Source organism: Balaenoptera ricei, chromosome 21, assembly GCF_028023285.1.
Source record: "Balaenoptera ricei isolate mBalRic1 chromosome 21, mBalRic1.hap2, whole genome shotgun sequence".
Lineage (NCBI taxonomy): Eukaryota > Metazoa > Chordata > Mammalia > Artiodactyla > Balaenopteridae > Balaenoptera > Balaenoptera ricei.
The window spans coordinates 30,266,510-30,284,594 of record NC_082659.1 but is presented as its reverse complement, the minus strand read 5'-3'; the positions used below and the strand labels follow the sequence as shown (position 1 = coordinate 30,284,594).

At 51.0% G+C, this 18,085-nt stretch overlaps 1 pseudogene; it reads left to right on the top strand.

The window, feature by feature from the left end:
* Window positions 1-214: 214 nt before the first annotated feature.
* LOC132356750 (dipeptidase 2-like) lies at window positions 215-16,806 on the top strand (annotated as a pseudogene).
* The last annotated feature ends 1,279 nt before the right edge of the window (window positions 16,807-18,085 follow it).

Below are 18,085 nucleotides of genomic sequence, written 5' to 3'. Positions count from 1 at the left end.
GTGGTGGGTATTATGATTATTGTTCATTTCTTTCAGGGGCAATCTGGAAGCCCAGAGGCAGAGGTTTGGAGGAATTTTAGGGGTCCACGCAATACACCCAGGAGGGAACAACACAGATCCCCTGAGTGGGGTTCAGGGAGCACCTCAGCAGCCCTGGCCCTTCCTGCTCTCTCAGTTGGGAGGGTCTCAGTGCTGGGCTAAGTATTTTCAAAAGATGGCCCGGGCCTTCTTCAGAGAAGAGGAGGTGACAGACAGCATGATGATGGCTGATGAAGGTGTGGGATGATGAGCAGAGAGTCAGCTTGTACCAGAAACATCAACACTCAACCAATGCCTGGCTCTACTTCATCATCTGTTTATTGATGGCTAGGCTTTATCTAGTTTCAGGACTAGAGTAAAACACAAGGATTCGAAATAGAGTCACAGATGTAGAAAACAAACTTATGGTTACCAGGGGGGGAAAGTGGGGAGGGGAGAGGGATAAATTGGGAGATTGGGATTGACATATACACAACACTACATATAAAATAGATTACTAATCAGGACCTACTGTATAGCACAGGGAACTCTACTCAGTACTGTGTAATGACCTGTATGGGAAAAGAATCTAAAAAAGAGTGGATTATATGTATATGTATAACTGATTCACTTTGCTGTACACCCGGAACTAACACAACATTGTAAATCAACTATACTCCAATAAAAATTAAAAAAAACACACACAAGGATTCTCCAAAGATCTTATGTTTGGACCTGATTCCTAGATCTTCTTCTGGGTATTGGGGGTGGGAGGAGAGAGAGTAAAGGAAACAGTGGGGTGGGGTGGGGGGACCTGCATAGGGAAATGAGCGCTTCATGGTGGAAGCACTGAAGCACCACAAAAGGAGTTCCATCGATCCTGGAGAAATCCCCGCAAGTCCCCTCCAGGAAAACTTCAAAACTCAGGACTGTCGATTCAGCATATCTGGAAAAAACAGAGCAGATGGACGTCAGGACCCCGTTGGGATCCTGCAGCTCCTTTGCTGCGGCCCCAGCAGTTTTGAGGGCAAACAGCTCACTCCAGAGTATTGATCCAGCCACAGCAAGGTGCAATCTGCTTAAAAAAAAAAAAAAGAAGTCTGTTTGAGAAATAGAACCACAGACACAGAAAACAAAATTCCGGTTACCGAAGGGGAAAGGGTGAGGGGAGGGATAAATTAGGAGTGTGGGATTAACAGAGACACACAGATATATGATATATGTAAAATAGATGAACAACAGGGTCCTACTGTAGAGCACAGTATTACTGTGCTCAATATTACTCAATATCTTGCAATAAACGATAATGAAAAAGAATCTGGAAAAGAATATATATATGTATGTATGTATACGTATGTACGTGTGTATGCGTAACTGAATCACTTTGCTGTACACCTGAAACCACCAACAATGTAAATCAACCATTCTTCAGTTTAAAAAATTTTAAAATAATTTAAAAATAATTTTAAAGTCTGTGTATGTACAGCAACCCTACCCCGTCAAGCCGGGAAGACGAACAGCAGTTAAGTGTAGACAGAGGCAACCCAGCACATTGTCCCCAGCACGCAACTCCAGACATGGTCAGAAGCCTTTTACTGCCTGCGAGTTTTAGCACATGAGGGGGAAGCTTTTCAACTCAATTAGCATTCAGTGGTCCTGATGCTCAATCACAGGGATCAGCTGGGAAGTTACTAAAGCCATTACCAGGGGCTGCAGTCGCCAGTTGAGTTTGAAACGTCAGTGCCTTTCCCCTGACACCACCTCCCCTCTTCCCACTGTCCCTCCCAATCAGAGGTCTTGATAATTTGGTAACCTTTCACAACTGCAGGGAGTCATCCTTCAGTCTTGGGATCAGGGACTTTGAAATACCCAAGGAGTCAATTACAGCTTGGCTCTGTCCCTGGGAAAAGAAAGCAGCATCCGAGAGGTGGAAGGAATTGGGGTCCTGGGCAACGCTGGCATGTGAGTTCCGAGGCGCCTTCTCCCAGATGGTGCCTGCATCCCACCAAAGCTTCCGAGGAGACCACAGCCTGTAGGGGTAGAAAGAAGAGCCTGGGAAGACCCAGCTCAAGGTTGCTCTAAGCAAAAGAGAATATGAATGGAGAATTGTCTCGAATTAGAGGAGGACGGCAGGATTGTAACCCTTTGTATTCTAAAGATCTGACAGTGAATTGGTAGGTAGGTAGGACCTTGGCTAGTTGTTAATCAATACCCATTGGCCCTTTCTCTTTGCTGCATCCAGATTCCCTTCGACAGCCCCCTTGCCTCTGGGTGGGGCCCTGGGACGAGCCCTGACCAGTGGACCATGCGCAGAAGTGGCTCTGTCCTCTCTGGGCAGAAGAGGCCAAGAGCGTGCGTGCCTTCTCCAAGCTCCCTGCTTCCAGCGCGGGGCTCTGAGGACCTGAGGAAGGTGACGCCACAATGTTGAAGGACCCTGAGTCCCTCACATCTGCAAAGAACAGAGTCTCCCACTCCAACCCTAGCCAGTAAATCGAGCAAGAAAGAAAACTTGAACCTGTATGGATGAAGAATGTCGCCTGCCCTATCAGTCAACAGAGTGTTGCAGCCATCAAGCCATCATCAGCCATGGCAGCCATCCCCGATGGTGCACCCGGAGGGGATTCAGGATGGAGAAAAGCAGGATGCTGGCTCTAGATAGTTCAAATGCACATCAAAGGAAGGATTCCAATGAGCCCAGACTCCTGCCTCTTCCCATACATAGAAAAATGCTAAATTCATTAACTTGAGATGTCTGGTTTTTCTTTAATTAACAGTAATCTTTTGATGTTCCGACTACCTGGTTGTTTTGGGGTTTTATTTTTTGTTTTGTTTTGTTTTTGCAAAACTCCTATATGTCCTGGTTCCTCCCTTCCCTCTTCAGTGCAATCTCTCAGAGCGATCTGACACTGTCTCCCGGGCTTAAGTCCTCAGCAAGTCCACCAAATAAAAGATGATTCTCAACTTTTAGTTGTGCATTTTTTTCAGTCAACACCTGCTAAGCCACTGAGGTTTTAGGTTGTTTGTTAGTACAGCTACCATCAATTATCCTGACTGACAAAATGACATAATCAGAATTACAAACAAAAATATCCACCATATATATATATAGATAGATAGATATATTTATATCTATATCTATATCTATATCTATATATATATAAACAACAAAATAACTGAATTAACTGTCCAAAAAAGGGAGCTGGTTAAATAAAGGATGGTACACGATACAGCCATTAAGACACGTCTTTAAAATGATGCTAATGACATGGGGATACGATAAAAAGTGAACTTATTGTTTTTTATACTCAGAGTAGTAACCAAAAAGTAATTGTAAAATAATTTAAGTACTTTGCTTAGAGTCTTTGAAGGGGATTTATGGATCACAGATTTTTTTTTTTAATTCTCCCTTTCCCGTCTTACCACAGCACTTGCTCCCACACTTCCTCCTTCAAATATTCTTGCACAAAATCCCCGCCACTAGCCTACTTACCTCTAGCCTCCCCTTCGTTTTTCCCCCAATACTGTACCCCCAAAACTAAAGGACAGTCCACCATGCAGAAAAGGAAGAATAGGTGGAAGGAGGGCAAGACTGCTAACAGTCACACATCAACAATGCTCACCCAGAACCTCGGGCAAAAGGAACTTCATTTTTCTACATCTTTCCAGAATCAGAATCTTGCTCACCTCTGGCCCAGGCTCAAAGGGAGCTCTTGTCATCAGAGAAAAATTAAGGAGTTCTCCACTGCCTGTGAAGGTAACTGAGGATGCTTTCTGCTACATTGCAGGCACGGAGAGAGAGCATGTTTAGCTTAGTCAAGGCCTCTTTCATGACATGGAAAGAAAAGAGGTCAAAGTTACATTAAAATGAAGAATCAAAGAGTTCTTTGATTTTTGAAAGAAATCATTAATTGCATGACTTTTGATCAGACTGCATGTCTTATCAAATCTGGAGCTCATACTTGCACGTGGATGAATAATACAAGAGTCCCCACAAGATCCCTCTTCCTCTGCAGCCCCATGTTTTTCTCCCTTTGGCTGGTGACAGTGGTTTTTTTCCTCTACGTGAGTTGAATGGGTTGGGAATGTGTCACTTTGAAAAGAAGACGCCCTAACACCTGTCCATAAAAAAGGCAGAGTTCTGGTTACCTCAGCCCTCCCATCCATTCTGGGCACCCACTCAGGGCTCCAAAATGATCTTGTTGGCTGGGTCTTCACAGTACATAGGTGTGAATTAAATGACGAAGCTCTGGGCTGCGTCAGACAGAGGGGGCAAATCATAGTGTCTGATAGGACAGGTATTTTGCCTGTTTTTAAATTTCTACACAATGGGGGATCCTTTCCTAGGCTGACCCATCTGGAAGTTGCTTCCCCCCCACCCAGGTATCAAATTTAGCCTCAACAGAACATGGGCCCTCAGAGACACCACAAACGTAGAGACCCCAGAATGAGAAAAAGGAGAGCGCTGTAAACCTGGATCTCAAGGAGGACAGAAACAGGCATTTTGCAGACAGCATGAAAGGAAAGCACAGAAAATGACTCCACTTAAAACAGAATTTTGAGCTACAACAGCTCCGGGGACTTGAATTCTCTCCAGTTAGTAAATATATAGTTTGCACCATCTTACCACAGAATAATCTGAGATAAGACGAGAGACAGGGTACTAAAGATCGACAAAACTTAGATTTTGAGTGAGGAGGACTCTGAAATGGGCAAGAATAGAGACATTTGCACTCAATACAAAAAGCTGAGAGTTTTGTCCACCCTTGTGAGGAAGGTGAGTATTAAGAACCTCAGTAAAGGGGCTTCCCTGGTGGCGCAGTGGTTGAGAATCCGCCTGCCAATGCAGGGGACACGGGTTCGAGCCCTGGTCTGGGACGATCCCACATGCCGCGGAGCAACTAGGCCCGTGAGCCACAACTACTGAGCCTGCGCGTCTGGAGCCTCTGCTCCGCAACAAGAGAGGCCGCGATAGTGAGAAGCCCGCGCACCGCGATGAAGAGTGGCCCCCACTTGCCGCAACTAGAGAAAGCCCTCGCACAGAAACGAAGACCGAACACAGACAAAAATAAAAATAATAAATAAAATATTTTTTTAAAAAAACCAAAAACATAAAATCTGGAAAAAAGCTGAAAACCTATATACCCACTGCAGACTTTACAATTAGTATTTTGAAAAAAAAAATAATAATAACCTCAGTAAAAATGACTTAGAGTCTTCAATTAATCCTTTTCTTAGTAAAATTGGAGGGAGATAAACAACCTTAGTAATCGTTACGGATAATATCCGGACTATGGGTGTGTCACTGGCAATGATATTATAACCATTCCTGGAGTATTACAATGGGCTGGTCATTGTCAAGGGCACTTTCAAATATTGTGCTGCTCTGCCCGAGCGCACTGCAGTGTAGATGTGATGAGTCCCACTTCACAGAACATAAACTGAGACTCCGAGAGGATATATGATGCTTTATAACACCAAAAACAGAAAAATTTAAAGAAAAAAATGTCCCGTAGTCAAATCAGTACTGTTATTTTAATCACTTTTTCTGCACTTGTATTATTAAATTTTACCAAAATGAAACACTCCATCTAGTATTTTGTACCCTGCTTTTACACTACATCTTCCCACCATTAAATATTCTTGGAGAAAATCATTTTTAAGGAATGAACTGTTTTCCATCCTTTTTTTAAAAAAACATCTTTATTGGAGTATAATTGCTTTACAATGGTGTGTTAGTTTCTGCTTTATAACAAAGTGAATCAGCTATACATACACATATATCCCCATATCTCCTCCCTCTTGCGTCTCCCTCCCACCCTCCCTATCCCACCCCTCTAGGTGGTCACAAAGCACCAAGCTGATCTCCCTGTGCTACGTGGCTGCTTCCCACTAGCTAGCTATTTTACATTTGGTAGTATATATAAGTCCATGCCACTCTCTCACTTCGTCCCAGCTTCCCCTTCCCCTTCCCCGTGTCCTCAAGTCCATTTTCTACGTCTGCGTCTTTATTTTCCATTCTTAAGTTGGGCCATCCGTTATTTAACCAACCCCCTATTGTGGGATTTTTAGGTAGCTTCTAATATTTTTTCTATTACACTACTGGCTGAGATGAATATTCTTGAACATAAGTCTTGTACATAAATTTGACTTTCACCTTAGGATAAGATCCTAAAAGCAAAATTACTGGCTCAAAGTGTATGAACATTTTAAGGCTGTTGATACACAAATTGCCAAATTACCTTCCAGAGGGTTCGCACCCATTTCCATCCCCATCAGCAGCAACAGATGAAAACGGCCTTTTCCTTACATCCTTAGCAGCAAATTTTGTGCATTCTTAAAACTTTCTACCAATTAGATGAGCAAAAAAGAAATAGATTTATAACTTGCATTTCTTTGTTAGGTAGTGAAGTTGAACATCTTTCCATATTTATTGGGGATAAGCTTGTGTTCTATTGTGAATGCCCTGTCGCATCTTCTACCCGTGTATCTATCACTGTGTCGGGAGATGCTGGGATGCAGAACCTCCTTCGGTGCCTGGTGTGGTTCTGCTCCTGCTGGCACAGAGTCCTCTCTCAGTGGAAGATGGCTGCTCCTTAGCACTGAGAAAAGCCAGCACCCCTACAGCCCGCCATGGGCCTGGAAGTGATGTCTCAGTGGCTCTGGAGGAATTACATTCAGGTCTCTGGATTTAGCAACTCACCAGCAACCAGAACTGGTACTTCAGGACTAAATGACTCTGCAGTGCATCAGTTCTCATGAACTTGACCTTCTTCCCACCTTTTCACCCAGTGACTGAATCAGGCCAAGCTGCGGTGGAGACACAGCTTCGTCTCTCTTCTCCCGGGAGTGGGACTGAAAAGCCAGTACAGAGCAGATCATCCCTGCAGACACTCGCTGGGTGACCCCGGGGCACAGCAGGAGGAAAGAAGGGTGATCATCCTCACCCTTCTTGGAGGGTGGAGCCACGTTCCAAAAACAGATGCAGTAAGCACGAACCACACAACAACCCAGATGAACTTGAACTCAGCAGTTGGCATGAATAACCCCTCCTTTCTGCAAGTCACTGCTCACCCTGTGCCTCTCTCCATTGCTGAGTGGTTCCTTCTGGCTTGAAATCGCTACTGGTGACTGACCACTGCTGGTGCTTTACATTGTTGTTCCCCCCACGAGAATGTCAAGTTCAGGGCATCCAGTTCCTCCGCGTGAAACCCTTCGTAGTTGCTATGGGTGAACGGATGAGTGAGCGATAAATGAACAAAACAATTTTTCCCTAGCACTTCCATGCTGTTTCTAAATGACAGATTTCCACAGCTCCCTCCCCCATACAACCACAGACTCTTTGAAGACATTTCTCTCTCTCCCCGCATGCCTGGCACAAAGGGGGATAAATGCTAATCGAGGGAATGAATGAACCAAACCTTATTTGGACCACAATAACGCCTACTTGAGCTCATCTTTCTGGGTTTTTTTTTTTTTTTTTTTGATGTTTTAGTTTAAATTTTATTTCCTGCCCCCAAACATCCATTAAGCGCCCAGGAGAAGGAAAAGGGGATGTGACTAGCAATAGAGAGAAATGTTCTTCACAACAATGGCCATGGCAAGCTTAGGCACTTTTGGTGACATCTCTCTGGGAAGTACTGGCAGAGGAATAAAAGGCAAACTGACACAGAAGTATTGCTTGGTGTGCATTTCCAGGCTCTGCCTTCTTTCTCATCTCTTGGTGGCAGGCGGAGGAAGAGGAGAAAAGGTTAAACTTTTTGATAAACCGGCAGAATAAGTTTATCACATCCTCTCACTATCTCTGCATAGGTTCTAGTCTCTGCAGCATTATATAAGCTTTGCCCAAAGTAATGAACAGTTGAAAGTCAAATGTAATACTTCACCAAACAACTTAAAAATGCTTGCGCACCGGAAAGGATTAAGTTGCAGAGAACACAAATGGACCCAGAGCAACCTTTGCCAAAAGAGAATATTGTGCTAAATGTACAGCCATAGCTCTTTTCCATATGAAGAAACAGTCAGAAGGATAAAAGAACTTGGTCAAAATCACACAAGTAAGTAGGACAGAATCTGGTCTGTCTGTCCTCCCAAGGGTTGTGTTCTTTAACCACCAGGCTAGCTTTCCTCAAATCTGATTCATGCATGGAATAACTCTACCCCTCTGTTTGCCTTGAATATTCCCTGTTTATACGTATGCCTGCTGCAGTTTTGCACATTGCCCACTTTGACTCCCAAAAGCAACCGAGAATACACAATACTTTGGTCACACTATCCATGGACCACTGTGGTGGGACTGCCCAGGAAGCTTATTAAAAGTGCAGCTTCCAGAGCCCTACTCCAGATCTAGATACGTTTTCTGAGGGTTGGCTCAAGAATCCAGGTACAAGTCTTTTGAAGTGGTTTTGTGGAACCCCCCAGGTGAGTCTCTCGCTCTCTTAAGTTAATAAACCATTTCTTCTGCCTCCCGCAGATGCCCAGCCAGGTCCTGTTAAGGTAGGAGTCCCCACACCACATCAGAGGGATGCTCCCAGCCAAGTCAGCTCTGGAGCCTTGGAGAATCTGGATGGTCTCGTGCTGGCCCACCTGCCATGACAAACCTCCTCCAGAGCATTCCCCTTCCCATTTTACCTTCTACCACTCCCAAAGGCAGTCTGCTCCAATGAGGCCTGACTTCGTCTGTCCTGACGTGCACCCCGCTCATTCAAGCAGTTTAGGAATGCAAGGTGCTGTGGTTCTCAACCAGGGTGGCCCAACCTCTAAAATAGTAGTCCAAGCAGTGTCTACCTCCTGGGCACATCCCCTCTACAACAACCCCAGTAAACGAATGTCCCATCCTTGCTTCTTCAAGGTCGGCAACAGGGAGTCCCCTCCTAAAGAAGGTTCTCTCGCATTGCCACACTCTCAAAGGCTGCCCCCAGTGTGCTTCCTTCCTGTGGGCCTGATCAGGCTAAGGGCAGAGTTGCCTCTTTCCTTCTCTGAGTCGGACCAAATCGCCTTAGTAACACCTCTTCACAGTGGTGACCGTGTGTTTCACGGGGGCTGCTGCTGAGCCTTTACCTCATCCTTTCATGGTGGAGAGAGAGAGGATTATAATGATTTCTACTTCTAGGGGAGAGGGGAGTGTAATGATTATGTTGTCATTTTGTATTATGCCCTTTGGTCATGAACTTGTTTTGAATTTCCTATGAAAATGGGCCTACCATTCCCACTTTGTGAGGTCATTCAGCACCCTCATTTTGCACCTTTAACATCTCTCTCAGTATCACTTGGAAATGTTTGAAATGGCATGAGCTTGTCCTCACATTCCTATCAGCTGTAAATCCGGAGCCCCAACATGAACCTAACCATTGAGCAGAACACCTCTCCACTACCTGTGTAACACTGGGTAGGCCCCTTCACCTCTTGCTTTTCTTCAGTCCTCAGTTGTGAAAATGTGAGGGTTCTATGAATTTATATTTGGGGCAGGACAAGGGCGAGGAGAGTGTGTCCTTGCTTTTATTCTTCCAAACTGGAATGTCTTCCCTCTCTTCCCCATGGGTCCAAATCTCACTTGTCCTTCAGGCCCACTGCCAAGGAGCCTTCCCTGATTCCCCAGTCCACACAAATCTCTGCCTCTTAGGGTCAGTGCCATACAACCTAGCTGTCTCTTACGTTAATCTAGCCTCTCAAGCCAATCTCTGAATGTGGGTCTCTCTTGCCCTCCTTGGGCCCCTGGGGCTGTGCCAGCCCACCGGCACGCCCCACGTGGGGTGTCTGCTAGACTAGGGCATGGGTGGGGAGGCCCAGGTGTGAGGGGCCAGGCAGAGTACCTCTGCCCTCCCCCTGCTCTCCTCCACAAAACACTTTTAGAGCCAGTGTCCCTTCTCTAGGGACTCATAGAGGTGATGGGCCAAGGCTGTGTTTTGGATGTCAAGTAGATTAAAGGTCTTCAGCCAGAAACTGGGAGAGACATGAGAGGGAAATTCTGGCAGGAGACTGTGTACAGCAGAAGTGACTGATCAGTTCTGATTTTCTTTGCAGCAGCAGTTCCTTTGGGCACTCCAGCAAAGGTGGAAGCAGAGAAGCCAGTCCCCAGACGTGCTCCCAAGAGAAAGCACGCTCCGGAAGAGTCAGACGAAGACCTGGGTTGCCCCAGACCCAAAATCCGGCGATTGGAGCACGGTGCCAGGAGGTAGACCCCACAGAATCTTGCTGGCTGAGCCATTCTGAAGAGAGGGCCATGGTGTAACTGCCTAAGGCAGCGAATGCCTCTTCCTGCAGTGACCCACCCCGTCCCCCCACTGCCCACTGCCACAGATCACAACCTGAGGCGTTCTGTGTGAGCCTTCCTCAGCCAGGAGCCTCCTTCCACACTAAATGGCCATAAGCAAGGAGCCTCAGAAACGGACGTTTGAAATGAGAGTCTGCCCTGAACATCCCAGGGCTGAAGCTGGCCTGGAAGAAAACGTGACGTTCCTCTGCTCAATCCTCAGGGGCCCCTTTGTCAGCTGAAGACAGAAAAGTCTGCACTCTGCGAGCCGAGGAGGATGCAGGAGCAGAGACAGGGTGCAGAGAAGCCTTAGCAGTCTACCACATGGGCTCCTGCTCTGAGCCATTGTCAGCGGCCACCACCACAAACCAGGGGGGCGCTGGGTTTTTTGAAACTGAAAGCGGCAATCTGTGGCTTCCCAAAGAGCCTCCTGCCTGGGGTCTCAGGAGGCAGGACAGAGAGACCCAGGAAGACCTGCTCCCTGAAGCAAGGACAGGATGGAGAGTCAAGCAGCACGCACCCTGCCCCGAGGTTCACATGCTCCTTTATTCCCAGCCCTTTCCGCCCCCAGGGGGGGTCCCTTACTGCTCAATGTTTTTCTGTAACAGATTTCTAGGGTCGCCAGTGCTCACACTTAGGTCACTACCCCTGTGCTAGGCACTCCTGCTACCCAGGAAAGCTTCCAAAGGTGGAACAACTCCAGGGGGTGCCAGGGATCAGAGCAAACACTTGAGAGGCTGGGGATGAAGGAGTTTGGGCACAGTCCCTAAAGCATCTCAGTGGTTGAGCTTCTGTGAGAAGGCACATTCCCTCTATGTTTGTGTGTGTGTGTGTGTGTGTGGTGTGTGTGTGTGTGTGTTGGGGGGAGGAGGTCCCCAGAGGAGGCAGCTAGGGGGAGGGCCTGAGGCTGGAAATGGGGAATGGCGTGCGGCCTCTGAGCAAGCACACGCACTTAGCCCTTGAGGTTTCTGGGAAAGCTAGAGCCACAAGGGCCACGAGATAAGGCAAGTGTAGCAGCAGAACCCAGGTGCCAGGTCTTTCCTCAGAACCTATACTTCTCCACGAGGCCGGGCCTTCCATGCTGAGGTAGGAGGGATCCTGGCCAGGTCGGCCAGCAGCCCTGGGAGGAAGGTTGCTGCGATGGGGGCTCTGCTGCCATGGAAATGAACTCATTTCCTTCCACTCAAATAGCCTACTGACTGGGTTCCTGCTCTGTTGAGGAAAAGGGTCCTTGACTCTCCCCAGAAGGTGTTCAGTTCACATCCCAAAAGGCCCTCTCTTCAGGCCCTGGGGAGGTGTAGCAGCTCCTGAGGGCGCTCTTCCCTGAGGCTGGCTGACAGAATTGGGGGGGGGGGTTCCTGAGAGTTCCCGGGTGCTGGTTGAAGTCCCCAGAGAATGGTCATGCAGGTTGGGGAGTCAAGTAGGTGGAGAGAGAAGGTCGGGGGCAGAGGGCCCCTTCCTGAATCCAGAGCTCACAAGGTTACCCCCCATTTCCAGAAACTCTCTCTTCCCCCACACCAGCCCACAGGGCCCCGTACCGGGACACCGGGAGCCCAGAGCACCTGTGGCCGCAGAGACGCTCGCACGCAGCCCTCGGAGTGCGCGGGGCCGGCTGCAGGCAGATGGGGACGAGGTGCGCTCCCGGGAGGCCTCGGGCTGAAGGTGGCCCTCTGAGAGAAGCGGCCCAGCTTGGCCAGGAAGGTGAGAGGCGGGGGAGAGCAACCTAGGGCGCCCCCTCGGAGCAGCGGGAGTGGGAAGAGGCGCAGGGGCGGAGGGAACCCGCGACGGGAGGCGAGTGGGCGCTCAGCAGAGGCCAGCTTAGCCCGCGGGAGCTGCCTCTGCGCGGGGGGCGGGAGGGCAGTGCCGCCCCGGGGCTGCCGGGCTTCGCGGATCGCGGCTCTCCGCACACGGCTCGCAGGGCCCTGTGACTCTGTACCCCCTCCCTCACCCCGCCCCCCTCGCGAGGCCGCGCCGCTGGGTGGCCTGTGTGGACGGGCACAACCCCATCGCCCGCCCCTCTCAGACCCGCCTCTGCCCACCTGCCTGGCCCTGCGCAGCTTGCGGCCCCGGGGCCTCGAAGGTCCCCGCGCACTCCGCCAGCGGCCTCTGCTGTGTCTGCTGCTGCGGCCGGGAACCCGCGTCCAGACCACGCCGGGCACCTCCAGCACCCCAAGTCCGCGGGAGCGCACGCGGGCCCTGAGGCGGGACTTCCCGCTTGTGGACGGGGGGCTGCAGTGTGTGCGGGCTGGTGGGGGCCGGTGGGGGCCTAGCCTGGCCCTGGGCAGGGGAGGAGGTCCGGAGCATGCAGAGCTAGTGGGGAGGCCCCCTCACACCACCCCTGGATGTCCTCTCCATCATCTCTGGATGCCCTTCCCCTTCTCTGTCATCCCCTCCCTGGTGGGAAGCCCTCAGCCCAGGCCTCAGCTGCTCCTAGTATAGTCTGTGTGACAGTGGGAGGTGGGGGACCCCCCGGCTGGCCCAGGCCAGGCAATGTGTCCTGCCTGATCCCAAGACCTAAGGAGCCCACCCATTTGCCTTGACCTCCCTCCAGCCACAACGACATGCCCCTGGTCCTGAGGCAGTTGTACCACAGTGGGCTCCAGGATGTTAATCTGTGCAATTTCAGCCACGGCCAGACCAGCTTGGACAGGCTGAAAGACGGTCTCGTGGGAGCCCAGGTACCAAAGGGACACACAAGGTGCCACCATGGCTGCTGGGGAATGTGGGGCAGTTTGGGGGCCTCAGAGACCACAGCTTAGTCACATTGGAACTAAGTTACCATAGTGACCTAGAAAGTGCCATGCCATGGATGCTGCGGGCTACAGGGGTCACAGTGAGCCAACCTGACGGGCATCCAAGTACCACAGCAACAGCAACGCATTCCATGTGACTTCTGGGCACAGTGAGTGCTGTGCCAGCTGAGGAGGCTATGAGAAGCCCAAGGAGTGCCAAAGCCCAAACCAAGCCCTGGCCTTCCCTCAGTTCTGCTCAGCCTGCGTCCCACGCCAGACCCACGAACGGGATGCTGTGCGCCTCACCCTGCAGCAAATTGACCTCATCCGCCTCATGTGCGCCTCCTATTCTGAGCTGGAGCTTGTGACCTCAGTTAAAGGTAGACGGGGGCTTCCCTGGTAGTCCAGAGGTTAAGACTCCACGCTTCCACTGCAGGGGGCTCGGGTTTGAGCCCCGGTGGGGGAACTAAGAGCCCTCGTGCTGCGCGGCACGGCCAAAAACAAAAAGAAAAGGTAAACAGACTGGTGGTGGTAGGTGCTAGGGACTTCAGTAAGCTACCCCTGCCTCTGAAAACGATCATCTGACCTACCTGCCCCCAGCTCGCAACAATACCCGGAAGTTGGCTTGCCTCATTGGTGTGGAGGGCGGCCACTCACTGGACAGTAGCCTCTGCATCTTGCGTACCTTCTGTGCGCGGGGTGTGCGCTACGTGACACTCACCCACACCTGGAACACGCCCTGGTGAGCGCAGTGCAGATGGTAAGGGCCCAGTGAGGCAGGGATCTGCCCAAGATCACGCTGGGGCCCAAAGCAAGTTTACCCCTGGGATCCGGCCCTGAACCTGGGGTGAGGAGGGGAATGGAGGTTCGCAGAACAAGACTGAATTCCCAGAAGGGCCCTCCTACTGCCAGGCACAACCCAGTTTGGGTCCCTCCTCTTGCACCAGGGAGTTGCAGGTGGAGACGGTTCGACAGAACCTCTTTCTAGGCTCCTGTAGCCAAGTCATGGCCACCAGTCAGACTGCCTCCTGGCCATCCTGCAGGGCACAGAGCTCAGCAAAGGGGATCCACCCCTTCTACAGCAATGTCAGTCGGCTGACCGGCTTGGGCGAGGTAAGGACCCGGGTTCCATACCCTGCCCCACATGAATGTCCAGCCCCGCCTGTTCCCTACAGATAAATGCACACAAGGTAAATGCAGCCCTGATGCCCTCTCCCCATCCTGTCCCTGCAGAAGGTGGTGGCAGAAATGAACCGCCTGGGCATGATGGTGGACTTGTCCCACGTCTCGATGCTGTGGCACGGCGAGCCCTAGAAGTGTCACAGGCAGCTGTCACCTTCTCCCACTCAGCTGCCCGGGGTGTGTGCAAGAACACTCGGAATGTTCCTGATGATATCCTGCAGCTTCTGGTGAGAGACTGCCCTGGCCCTCAAACCTAAAGCAAGAGGTTCAAACCGGGAGCCCTTGAACCTGAGCCTCTTCTCCCTCAATTTCCTCAAACCCCAGGTTAAATATCTTCTGCCCCCAAAACCCACGGTCCACAGCCCCTGAACTCTTGAGCCCTAGGTGGGGGTCTAGGTGGTAAGAGACTCCTCCAAACCCAGAAACCCAGGGCCAAGACACCACCCAGACCAGGGCTGCGGCTCCTCCATTCACACAAACCCAGAGAGGAGACGACTCTGACCTCAACGCCTTCCTCACAGGGGCCGAGAGCGTGAACAGGCAGGTGGCGTGCTGGGGGCCAAGCTGACTGTCCACCGGTCCGCCCCTGCAGAAGAAGAACGGTGGCATCGTGATGGTGCCCTTGTCCGTGCGGGTGCTGCAGTGCAACCCGTTAGCCAACGTGCCTACTGTGGCAGGTGAGCCTCACCCTGGGCTCTCTGAAAACTCTGATTTGGAGCTGAAGCTGGGTCCAAACTTGGGGAGGACTTCAGAAGAGCCCCCGTGGTTTGACCCACCTGTTGGCAATAGGTACAGCTCCCAAAAACCCAATAATGGACGGTACACAGCACCTTGGTGCCATGTGGAACTGGAGCCACGGAATCAAAACTGCGATACTGATGGGTATCAGGGAGGCTGTCAGACACAGAGCCCGGGTGCTGCCCATCTGTGCCTCTGCAGGGGCTCCTAAAGCCCACTGTCCCTACCTCTGGCCAAGGGACTGGACAGCTCCTTAGGTCTCTGGGGTCTTCATCAGTTGTACTCTTGTTCCTCTCTCATCCTCCACACCCGGGGAAAGGAGCCCCCACAGGTTCTCAAGGAGACTGGGAGGCAGGGTGAATCGTGGGTGGGAAATGGCCCAAACAGGGGGCTCTGGGGTCCACTCCAAATCTGAAGTCCAGTCTAGAGCCAGCTGGGATCACTTCAGATCAAACCTCAGGGCCCTCTAGTTGGTACTCTCGGTGCCAGGCCACGAAGGAACTGGCCTGTTTGGCCTCCAGGCTGCAAAAAGGGGAATCAACAGAGGCCAGTCATCACCCCCACCCCTGCCCTGGAAGCCCCACGCTGCTGACTTCCCATTCTTCAGATCACTTCGACCACATCAGGGCAGTCACTGGATGCAAGTTCATCGGGACTGGCGGAGGTTATGACGGGGCTGGCCGGTGAGTGCTTCCCCGTGGCTTGTCTCGGGCTGGCTGGGCAGCAGTGGGGCTTTCACAGCCACCGTGCCCACCACACTGTGGTCCTCATGGCCTTGACCATACCCTCAGGTGTGCTGGCCCAACTGGTATCTCCCCTCTCCCAGGGTCTGCTTCCTGGGCTCTCCTGTCTGTTCGGCCCTACTCTAGGTCATCATATTTGTCTAAAACACCACACAGAGCTCATCTGCCCAGCATCTGCGCCCATCCAGTGCCAGCAGACCCACGGCCTCTGAGCAGACTCTTAGCAAGGTCTGGGCTGGGCTGACCATCTTCTCTGCCTGCAGCTGGGTCTGTGCATGCAGGGGGCTCAACCCAGTTCTTAAAAAGCTTTTCTTCTCTTTATAAATGGAGGCAAAAATTGCATTCAGTGAAAGGCATAGATCTTAACAGTACAATTCAATGACTTTTGACGAATAGTCGAGGCGCTTTTGGGGCCTTCCTCTGAAGGATGAAGAGCAGGAGTGAATCATTTACTCTCTCCAAGTCTCCATTTTCCATATCTGACCAGGGCTGGGGTTCAGTGGACCCTGGACACACAGGGCTTTGGTTCTGACTCAGGACCAGGGAACAGGTCTGAGGCCCAATAGCTGGCTGGCTGGCGGCCACACAGGTTCCCGCAGGGGCTGGAGGACGTGTCCATATACCCGGTACTGATAGAGGAGTTGCTGAGGCGTGGCTGGAGTGAGGAAGAGCTCTGGGGTGTGCTTCGAGGAAACGTGCGGCGGGTCTTCAGACAGGTGGAACAGGTATGCTGGGCTGGGCAAAAGAGTAGCTCTGAGCAGGTGGTCTGAGCAGGTGTACGTGGGGGTGCTGTGAGAGGTGCTGCCCGCTGACTGCCGCCTCCAGGTACGGGAGGAGAACGAGGGACAGAGTCCCTTGGAGGATGAGTTCCCAGATGAGCAGCTGGGCAGCTCTTGCCGCTCCGTCCTCCCACGTCTGCATCAGAGAGAGGATCTGGCTCCAGACCAGAAACTGGCTCCAGACCAGAGCTGCGGTTCGTGGGAATCCCATTTTGTCACCTAAGTGGTCATTCTCAAAATCTTGCCCCCACATGGGCCCAGGCCTCACAGTTATTGCTGCCTTCCCAGTCCTCATTGTTTGGCTCTGGTGATCCAGTTAATCCTGCCAGATGTCACTTTGGCAGCCACAGATACCCCACAAAGTTTCCTTGCATGCGAGCACAAACATTTCCTGAAAATAAGTGTTTTTGAAATGGAATCAGCACGAGTGTCCTTCTCCGTGGTGGGGTCTGTGGTGCAGGCTCCCAATACTGGGGTTTGGTGGGGGACCCTGCAGTTTAGACACCGGACACTCAAGGAAGACCTGTTGGCAGTGGCCTGAGGAAACCCAGGTGGCTTGGCTCAGCACTGGAAGAAGACAGTGGGTGGCTCTGACTGCGGGAGTGTGGACCTTACTCGGTTCCCTCTGTGTAGCTCACCTCAATCCACATCCTGACCCACTGAGCACACCTGGGGATCTTTCAGGGAATTCTGGTTCAGATGCCCAAGAAGAGAACATGCCTAGATCACAAATGATCTTTGTACCTATTTGCACAGAGCCCAGAATCTCAGGCTACTTAATGGGCCATGGACCTCCAATGGCTAGACTGCTCTGGATGTGGGCACACCTCCTCCCCTGTTCCTCAGGGACTTCCTCTCTAATCGGTTCAGGCTACTTAGACAACCACCGCATCTTCCCCCAGTTCATTAATGATAATAGCAACTGCACTAATTATAGCCAAGATTGAGTTAATACATTGAGTTAATAATGAGATGTAGGGCTTCCCTGGTGGCGCAGTGGTTAAGAATCCACCTGCCAATGCAGGGGACATGGGTTTGAGCCCTGGTCCGGGAAGATCCCACATGCCGCGGAGCAACTAAGCCCGTGCGCCACAACTACTGAGCCTGCGCTCTAGAGCCCGTGTGCCACAACTACTGAGCCCACATGCCGCAACTACTGAAGCCCGCGCGCCTAGAGCCGGTGCTCCGCAACAAGAGAAGCCACCACAATGAGAAGCCTGCGCACCGCAACGAAGAAGAGCCCCCGCTCACCGCAACTAGAGAAAGCCCACGTGCAGCAACGAAGACCCGACACAGCCAAAAATAAACAAATAAATGCATAAATAAAATTTAAAAAGAAAAAAAGATACAATACAGTACTGTTAACCATAGTTGCCATGCTGTACATTACATCCCAGAACGTATTTGTCTTGTAACTGGAAGTTTGTATCCTCTGACCACCTTCACCCATTTCCCCCCCACCTCATCCCCATAGGTTAAAATTTTAAATAGAGAAGCCCAGATAAGCTTCAATGAGAAGATGACATCTGAGCAGAGATTTGAGTTAGCCAAGATGGTATCTAGTGGAAGAGTGCACAGGAGAGGAAAGGGGCAGTGCAAAGACCCTGGGGCAGGAGCTTGTCTGGTGTGTTAGAAGAACAGTAA